Source organism: Nicotiana tomentosiformis, chromosome 4 (genome assembly GCF_000390325.3).
Source record: "Nicotiana tomentosiformis chromosome 4, ASM39032v3, whole genome shotgun sequence".
NCBI lineage: Eukaryota > Viridiplantae > Streptophyta > Magnoliopsida > Solanales > Solanaceae > Nicotiana > Nicotiana tomentosiformis.
In genome coordinates, this window is record NC_090815.1 from 39,523,877 (window position 1) to 39,533,638 (window position 9,762).

General features: G+C 38.5%; 1 non-coding gene across 1 annotated transcript; it reads right to left on the minus strand.

Moving 5' to 3' along the window:
• Positions 1–9,358: 9,358 nt before the first annotated feature.
• On the minus strand, positions 9,359–9,462 carry LOC117275314 (small nucleolar RNA R71). The gene has a single exon (XR_004505478.1). It is a non-coding gene; the product is annotated as a small nucleolar RNA R71 (small nucleolar RNA).
• Between the last annotated feature and the right edge of the window lie 300 nt (positions 9,463–9,762).

Consider the following 9,762-nt stretch of genomic DNA (forward strand, 5'->3'; position numbering starts at 1 on the left):
ACGTGTGCCAAAAATATAACAACACAATATAACAACTTGCACCACATGTGCCCATATGCCACAACATTTCCACCATACAAATTCCAATAAAACAACCACACGTAGCCCTCGGCTCAACAACACCTAGTACAACAACAACAACAACAATAACACGGGAGTACGATAAGTAAATCAACACAATAATTACTAAACACAAAGAATGGAAAAACGAGCTCACAATGAAAGACATAACAAGTAATAATGGTTTCAAACAAGAATAACATAACAATGAGAGAGAAAGTGTGTAACAACGATATCAAATAAGAGTAGCTCAACAATAGGAGAGATAACATGTAACAACGACCTCAGATAAGGTTAAGTCAACAACTGAAGAGATAACAATAACTTCAATTAAGGATAATTAACTACGGAAGAGATAACATGGCAATAAAAGAGGCAACAACTACAATTAAGGCATATAAGGGTATATTTGGCAATAAAGGGTAGAACATGAACCAATCAACTTTAAATAAGACATGTAGGGTAAATTTAGCGATGGATGATATAACATGATGAGACAACTTCATTTTAATGTACATAGGAACCTAAGAGTCTAAGCCGGTCAATTTCCACATATAAGCCTTATACACACTCGTCACCTCGTGTACACGTCTTTCACGAGTTCAAATAGTGCAAACAATCAATCACTGCGGGGTAGTTCCCCCACACAATGTTAGGCAAGGTACTTACCTCAAAAGCCCTCAATCAATACTCAAAAATAGCTTCCCCTTTTCAATTCATCTCCGCTCAGCACAAATCTAAACCAAAATCGACTTAACAACATCAAATTATGCAAGAGAAATCAATTCCAACAAATAAAGCTATGATATTTACACTATTCCTCAAAAGTCAATCTCGAGCTTGCCTAGTCAAAACACGGGTCTAAGGGTAGATTCCAACTACCCATAACCCAACGAGTCCATATATGTTCTTTGTTTCAAAATTCGAGTCCAAATAGACTCCCAAAACCCAAATTTTTATTTTTCAAAATATAGAATAGACAAATTTTCCCAAAATTTCACTTTGGTTCTCTAGATTTTAATGTTAAAACTCACATATAATCATGTAAAATAGTTGGAAATTATACAAAATCACTTACCCAATGATTGTATATGAAAATCCCTCTTCAAAATCGCCTCCTACCGAGTTCAGAGTTCCCAAATATGATAATGAGACTAACACTCCCATCCCTCAGCTTTTTGTCCAGTCACAAGTGTCAAAAATGCGTCCTGGGGGTTGGCAAATGCGAAGAAACAATAGCAAAAGCGAAGAACCTCACATCCCTGCTTTTGCGATAACTAGTTCGCAAATGCGAACTTTGGACCATTACAAAAACGATCAAGATGATCGCAAATGCGATCACTGCTGAACCCAGACCACTTCAAAAATACGAAACAGGGTTCGCAAATGCGAACCTAGAAAACTAATCCAAACATCGTAAATGCGACGCATATCTCGCAAATACGAGACATGAAGCTTCTGTGCAAAAACGAGTAGTACTTAAACACTATCAAACATTCTGCAATGCGTCCGAAACTCACCCGAGCCCTCGGGGCTCCAAACCAAACATCAACAAAGTCTAAAAATATAACATGAACTTGCTCGCACGATCAAATCATCAAAATAACATACGAAACCACGAATCGGACCTCCAAAACACATGAAATCAACATGAAACTCAAGAAGTTCTAAAAACACAACCGCACGTCCGATTCTTATCAAATTAACTCGGAATGACACCAAACTTTGTGTAAAAGTTCAAAATGAAAAAACGGACCTATTACAAGTCCCGAAATAGAAATCTAAATATAATAGCTATAAAGTCAACCTACGGTCAAACTTGTAAAAATTCTAAGACTTTAAATTGCCAACGTTTGGCAGAACAACACAAATTAACCTACGGACCTCCAAATTCAATTTCGGGCATACGCCCAAGTCCAAATTCACGATACGAACATATCGGAGCCATCAAAACACCGCTACAGGATCATTTTTGCAAAAGTCAAAACTCGGTCAATATTTCCAACTTAAGCTTCTAAAGTGAGAATCACTCATTCAAATTCTTCTTGAAACATCCAAAATTTAAATCCAAATATGCACACAAGTCATAATACATAATATGAAGTCATTCAAGACCCCGAACCAATGAAAGGACTGCTAAAGCTCAAAAAGTCCGGCCGGGTCGTTACAAACTCTATCCAGAGCTCACATCAACTAGAAACCCGTCGGTTTCTCACAATTCGCGTGTACACCATCATGATAGAAATATGAGAGGGTGACCCTAGGGGATGGATCCGTATCCACAAGCAATCACGGTCAATTCAACAAGCTACCAGCCCAGCGAAGTCACAGGCTCAATATCAACTGCACGGACAACTCAGATACTACACGGACAACTCACGTGCCATAATATCAATGTCTTGATCCACACGGACAACTCACATGCCAATACTCACAATATGCCCGGCGTGGTCACATGCTCAACATCATAATCCGCCTGTCATGGTCACATGCATAACAACACAATCTATCTGGCATGGTCACATGCATAACAACATAATCCGCTCGGCGTGGTCACATTCATCCAGTCCAAATCATATCACACAAGAAACAAATTTCAAGAAATCATGTAGGTGATCAACGAATATTAGATTTTATGCTCCTGAACTGGTATAACTGACATGCTAAAGTGTATGCATGTACAAAGTGTGCTATCTATATCTCAAATCTGTAATTTCATCACAAAATAATAATTTTTAAGTTTATTAAGGGAATTAGCCTCTTCGTAACCTCAAATATGGTTCAAATAGTTCACAACAATGTTACAAATATAAGAAACATTATAGCTTAAAGCTTAACAATCAATTCTAGGCATATCAAAGTCTTAGCACTACCCCGAGTATGGATAAATATTCTGGTGCTCGTACATAGGCTCAAACCCCACACATATGCGCACCCATAACACCTAGCTATCACAAATATTTCAGGCAACTAGTGCCTCAACCAAGTTTAGATAAGATACTTACCTCAAACAAGCCAAAACAAATGCCGAGCAAGCCAAACAACACTCTAGAATTCCATCCTTCATGTATCAATCTCCGAACGGCTCAAAACTAGCCAAAGGCAACTCAAATACATCAAATAATTCCAAAGAAAACCAACCCAAATGATAAAGGTAGAATCTTTAATGAATAACTCAAAGTCAACCAAAAGGTCAAACTGGGGCTTGCACCTCAAAACCTGACAAAACTCACAAATTCCGACAACTTATTCAATTACGAGTCCAATCATATTAATTTCACTCAAATCCGGCTCAGAATCGATGTTCAAAACTCAAAAATTCACTTTAGAAAGTTTAGACACCCCCCCCCTAATTTCTCTTTAAAATTCATAATCCACTTGCCAAGATCGAAGATAGATTAATGAAATATAGTCAAAACCGAGTAGAAAACACTCACCCCTATCCACGTGGTGAAAATCGCTTGCAAAATCATCCAAATCTGAGCTCCCCAACTCAACATATAATAAAATGAGCAGAGCCTTCGAGATAGAGTACCTTATATATTGCTCCAGGTATACACTTCGCGAACGTGGAAGGACTCTCGCGTTCGCGATGAACAAAAACTCACCGCCACAAAATGACCCTACACGTTCGCGACATAGACCTCGCGAATACGATGCTCATTAAACCCAGACCTTCGCGAACGCGATAAATACTTTGTGAATGTGAAGACATGACCTCCAGTTCCCAGTTCCACAACGCGAACGTGACATTGCATCACGAACGCGGAACACAATCAACTTACCTTTCGCGAACGCATTCCATATATCGCGCCTGCCAAGAACAAATTCACTGCAGACCAAAATACACTTTGCAATCACGGATAGACCTCCGCGATCGCGAAGAATACATGAAGCAACTGGTAACAGCAGAAAACCAACACTAACAACATGGCCCAAAATGGTCCGAAACTCACTCGAGCCCCTCAGAACACCATACGAACATACCAACAAGTCCCAAAATATAACACGGACCTACTCGAGGCCTCAAATTACACATAACAACATCTAAACGATGAATCACACTTCAAATCAAACTTAACGAGCTTTTGAACTTTCAATTTCCAAACCTCATACCGAACCATGTCAAATCAAGTCGGAATGACCTCAAATTTTGCACACAAGTTCCAAATGACATACCAAGCCTATTCCAACTTCCGGAACAACAATTTGAACCCGACATCATCAAAGTCAACTCTAGGTCAAACTTATGAACATTCCAAACCTTTAAATTTTTAACTTTTGCCAAATAGTGCCGAAACCTTATAGAAATATCCAAATGCAAATCCAAGCATATTCCTAGGTCCAAATCATCATATGGACCTAATGAAAAAATCAAAACTTTGATCCGGTGTCAAATACACAAAAGTCAAACTTTGTCAACTTTTCCAACTTAAGGCTTCTAACATGTGATTCATTCTTCCAAATCAATTTCGAATCACCTGGAAACTAAAACGGACGATTCACACAAGTCATAATATATCATATGAAGCTACTCAAGACTTCAAACAGCTGAACGGAATGCAAATGCTCAAAACGACCGGTTTGTTCATTACATTCCCCCCACTTAAACATGTGTTCGTCCTCGAACGTGCCAAGAGTCGTTCCAAATCCATCAAATCACTATATAACCTTACCATGCACATACCCGGGGGGTGATCCCATGTCACACCAATCCATATAAGGTGACTCAACATAGCCGAAGATTCCTCCTTCAACCTTAGTCCATAAACCTTGGAACCCTATATCCAACATCCACAATTCATTATAAGACCTAATTCTCACATCCATACACTGCATAAGTCTGAACAAGCTGCACCAAGCCATAATCATAACCCAGATGTAATCAAATGATATACCACATAACTTAGATACTCACAACAATAACTTCTCACAACAATAGCTTCCCAAAAATAAACCTGGTACCGGTAACTAACCTCATATCAACCAAAACTTTGTCCCAAACCTTCGTACACTGCCAAATAGTGAATAAAACATGTAAAAACTCATAACCACTCATAAGGTCAGCCTGTCATAGAGCTCTCTCGTCCGACAAGAACCATATCCAATTCTAAGCCGATCAATGACATTATCCTTCCAAATATACTGCAATCAAACCTGATAGTACTCATTCCATGTCCAATGACCTCATCCCATCAAATACAGTTACCTTACTGACATGCCACACCAATACAACCTCAAGCCATATATTGTGCAATCTGTGCACCAAACAAGCAATAAATTAAATGCTCCCAGTAATGGAAAGAGAATGAAATAGGACAATCACCCCGCAAATTCAACAGATACCACCACAAGCACAAAGCTACGAACCCATCACACATAGTAGAACTAAAACAAACAAACCTCACTCAAAGGATCATATCCTACCATAACTCTGTCACAGTGCGTGACCCAATCCAAATACCGATCCACATGAACTACCTTGAGCCATAATGCTCTAAATCCACAACCCTACACAAATCAACAACAAACACACAAAGGGTATGACTATAACCACGGAGAAACGGCTAACACAATATATCACCAATATGAAATACCATAACCAAGGTGCAATCAACCATTCAACATCCTAAATACCATATCGCTCGAATTCTGCCATAAGGCCCCAAACAGAATCGCATCATGTGTGCAAATAAAAAACAGATCACAACCCATTATAGCATAGAAGAGTAACACATAGAACATATCGAAACACAAACAAGCTTAACTCTAATAGAATGACACACCCCTCAATAATAACAGTGTTGAGTCAACAAATCGACCCGGTGTAGTATGCACATCCTCATTGGGCCTATCCATGGGCCTTCAAATCAACTCCGGTCATCCCCAAATGGATAAATGACCCTCCAAAAGTCCAAAATGACCTAACCATAACACGTACTACCATCTGGCTAACTTTGGACACATCTTCACTGTCTGCAACCACTAAACAATCTGCTTCTAAGAACTCATATTCCCCAAATCCATAGAACACATGAATCATCATAGCTGATCCCAACTCCGCCACTCGAATGGCTCACACATCTCTCGTGCACAATCATCCCACGAGAAATACTTCTATAATTCTCCCGCGCTATATATCAAAATCAAAATCTGAATATCACCCGTTTATCAACCAAGAGAATACCGCAATACCAGTGAAGCACCTACAAGTCAAACCTAGTACGTCTTTTGAAATGCGCGCCCTTATAAGGAAATACCAAGTAGTACTAGCTTTCATCTAATTATCTGAAGTTGTCCATACTGTCTAAAATTCATGACCTTCCCTTCAAAATTGAACTGCAACTTAGTGCATGCAAACCTCAATCCCACACGATGCACCACATCTATCATGCCATCATATGAAAACACGATAACTCCATTATCAACTCTGAGTCATAAGTAGAATACACACTCGATCAGTCGGAAACCTTCCACTTGTACCCATTAAGGAGAAAATTACAACACGCAACATACTCCTTATGCTGATAGAAAATATCTATCTCAAACCGTGGTATAAATCATCGAGAACCCTACGAAACCCATATGCACATAACCAAGCCATCAAAACTGAATCTCTCTAACTCAACCAAGTTACGCAGGTCAACAAACCCAAGAGTATTGCCACAAAATACCTGTAAAGACTCGCCATATCATAAGAACCAAAAGATATGATTATACCCATTACCATGCTAATCCGATCTACCACCAAGCTGTCTTATTTCTCTGAGTTCATTTCGAATTGCCTTCAAGTTAACACCTCTCCTTTCTAGAACACTACAATCCTCAACCAAAGCTAGCCACAAGAGATCCTATCATGAAACCATGTCGTCCGTCATTGTATTCCCTCTTCAGCATCGAATAGTATCGCAACCAAAGTGCCCATTCTAAAGAGACTTTACGTGAATTAAATGCTATTTCCTTTACCTTTATGATATAGAACCTCTAATGATACATATGTACCGCCAGTCCCAACACCACCCAATGCAAATATAATATCTTATCCTCTTTTTACAAATTTTTGAAATTACTCAAATGCCACATATGAACCTTGAACCCATTAGAACCTTCTCAAGAGTCATTCACCCTATTCTAATCTCAATGCACTGCCCAAACAAGCCGAACGACCTATGCTCCATCATCACACCAACACTGATGGTAGGATATAATCTCGTGTTTTAGTCATTTATTGCACTCTAATTTACTGCATTTCTATTGTGTTTGAGCTTTAATCACTAGTGTTTTATACTTATTGTGTGTTTTATGCCTTGTAGGAGTGATTCTGAGCTATGTATAAGTTATGGAATAAATTTGAGTGATTTGGAGCTTTGAAATCTGAGTAAAAGCCCATGGGATTAAGTCAGTATCGTGTTCGGGGGTCGAGGACCAAGTATGGACGTCAAAACGCAAGCAAAATATGTATTCTGGGAAAAACACTGGATTTTCCCACTAATTCCACACATGGCGCGTTTCTCCATGAGGCGCACCTATGCAAAATTTTACAGAGTAATTGTCCTATTTCGCGTAGGAAAAAGGTGGTTTCGTTTGGGCCCAACCCTACTTGGTATAAATACATGGAAAAGCATTATTTTCTGGACTTTTGACATATTTGAGACATATGGAGGCTAAGGCGGAGTTGGAGAAGCAAAGGCACAAGGAGTTCATCATTCAATCCTCACTCAAGACATGAATTTGGATGGTTTTATATTTTTATTTACTTTAAACATATTTGTGATGAATTACTCCATATCTATGGAGTAGTTCTCTTTAGTGTTTGATGGATTTGATATATTGATATTTTTTATGGATTATAACTCTAGTTTTATGTATTGAATCGTTTTGGATGATTTGATTGTTGCATCTATATTCACATGTTCATGTAATCGAGAGAGGCATAACTTGTGATATCTTTGCATTATATTGTTGGTTGAGTTCATTAATTCTTCTTAGTAATTGAAAGAGGCTAGTTGAATTGTTGATTAAACCTAGTTAGGAGGATATTCGAGAGAGGTTCTCCTAAAGACCAATCCACTACGCATTCTTGCATATCTTCATGTGCTTAAATTGGTCCATCTTGTGAGGTTGAGACTTAATCAAGAGAGGAGTTTCTACTAAACGTTTGAACAAACAATTGGGTGAATTCGAGATACTCACTCAAATATTAGAAGTGAATTATTTAGAGTTAGATCCCAAACAATCATCTTGCACATATCCAATCAACCCCTATTTTCTCCCACTGATAATTTCCTTGCTTACCTTTGCTTCAATTTTCATTAGTCAATTTGCTTTAGATTCTTAGTTAATTTTCGTTATTAATCACATAAATCTAAATTGTTGATCATTTTAGATAACAATCTAGCTACAAACTACGATAATACTGTTTAACTCCAATCTCAGTGGATACGATATTATATTATACTATATTTGACTAGCGAGCATATTTAAGTGTGTGTTTTGCGCTCGTCAAATTTTGGCGAAGTTGCCGTGGATTGGCAATCAACAGTGTTTGAAATAGTTTGTAGTTTTTTCTTTTATTTTTAATTTATTTTTCTCTTTTTATATTTGGTGTTCTTTGACTGTGCGCATGTTACAGGTTTAGTGTGGTGCATGACTAGAAATTTTGCGAAGAAAGTGCTACTATACGAGCTGTTGATAGAAAAACAACTGCAACAATTGAGAAAGGAATGAATTCTCACCGAGACGTTAGAAATGGTTGGGCAATCCTCAACCAAATATATGTATGGAATTGGTGATGATAATGTAGATTTGGCTGCGAGAGAGGCATCCCAACAAAGAGGACAAGCTACAACGGATGCTGAGGAAGCAGCTATTAGAGATGCACAATGAAGAAAAGAGGGGTCTCAGACGTAATCAACATCAACCCTTGCCTAGGAGACCACTTGGCGATTATGCTAGACCATTTTACATTCAAAGTTTATTAAGTGTTCGACCACCTCCAATTGCAGCTAATAATTTTGAGTTGAAGCAAGGGTTGCTCCAAACCCTTCAGAACTGCTGTGTCTTCAGAGGGAAGCCAAACAAAGATCCAAATACACATCTAATGGACTTCGAGGAGATTATGAATACCTTTCAATAAAATGGTGTGTCATAAGATGCAGTTTAATTAAGGGCATTCCCCTTATCACTCAAAGATGATTCAAAGCAATGGCTTCAAAGCTTACCTAATGGATCAATTCGAAAATGGGATGAGATGACCAGAAAATTTCTTGATAAATATTTCTCATCAGCTAAGACGGGCAAGTTTAGAAGAGAAATCTATAACTTCTGCCAGAAAGATACTGAGACTGTTTTTGAAGCATGGGAGAGATTTAGGGAGATAGTCAGAAAGTGTCAACATAGCTGAATTCAACTCTGGATGCAACTCCAGGTCCGTTGATGAAGAAGACTCTAGAGGAGATAGTCACAATTCTTGATGAGTTATCTGAAGATGCAAATCAGTGGTCCTCTGAGAGTGCTGAAAGAAGAAGATCAACTAGTGTTCACCAGGTTGATGCTAACACATCTGTGCAGGTAGAACTTCATGCTATGGCCAAGGAGATAAGGAAGCTGACTTTATCCTCGATAAAAAGTGAGCCTCACGTAGCTTATGATATATGTGGAAGAGGGGACCTTACTCATAAGTGTCAAGCCTCAACTGAGGAA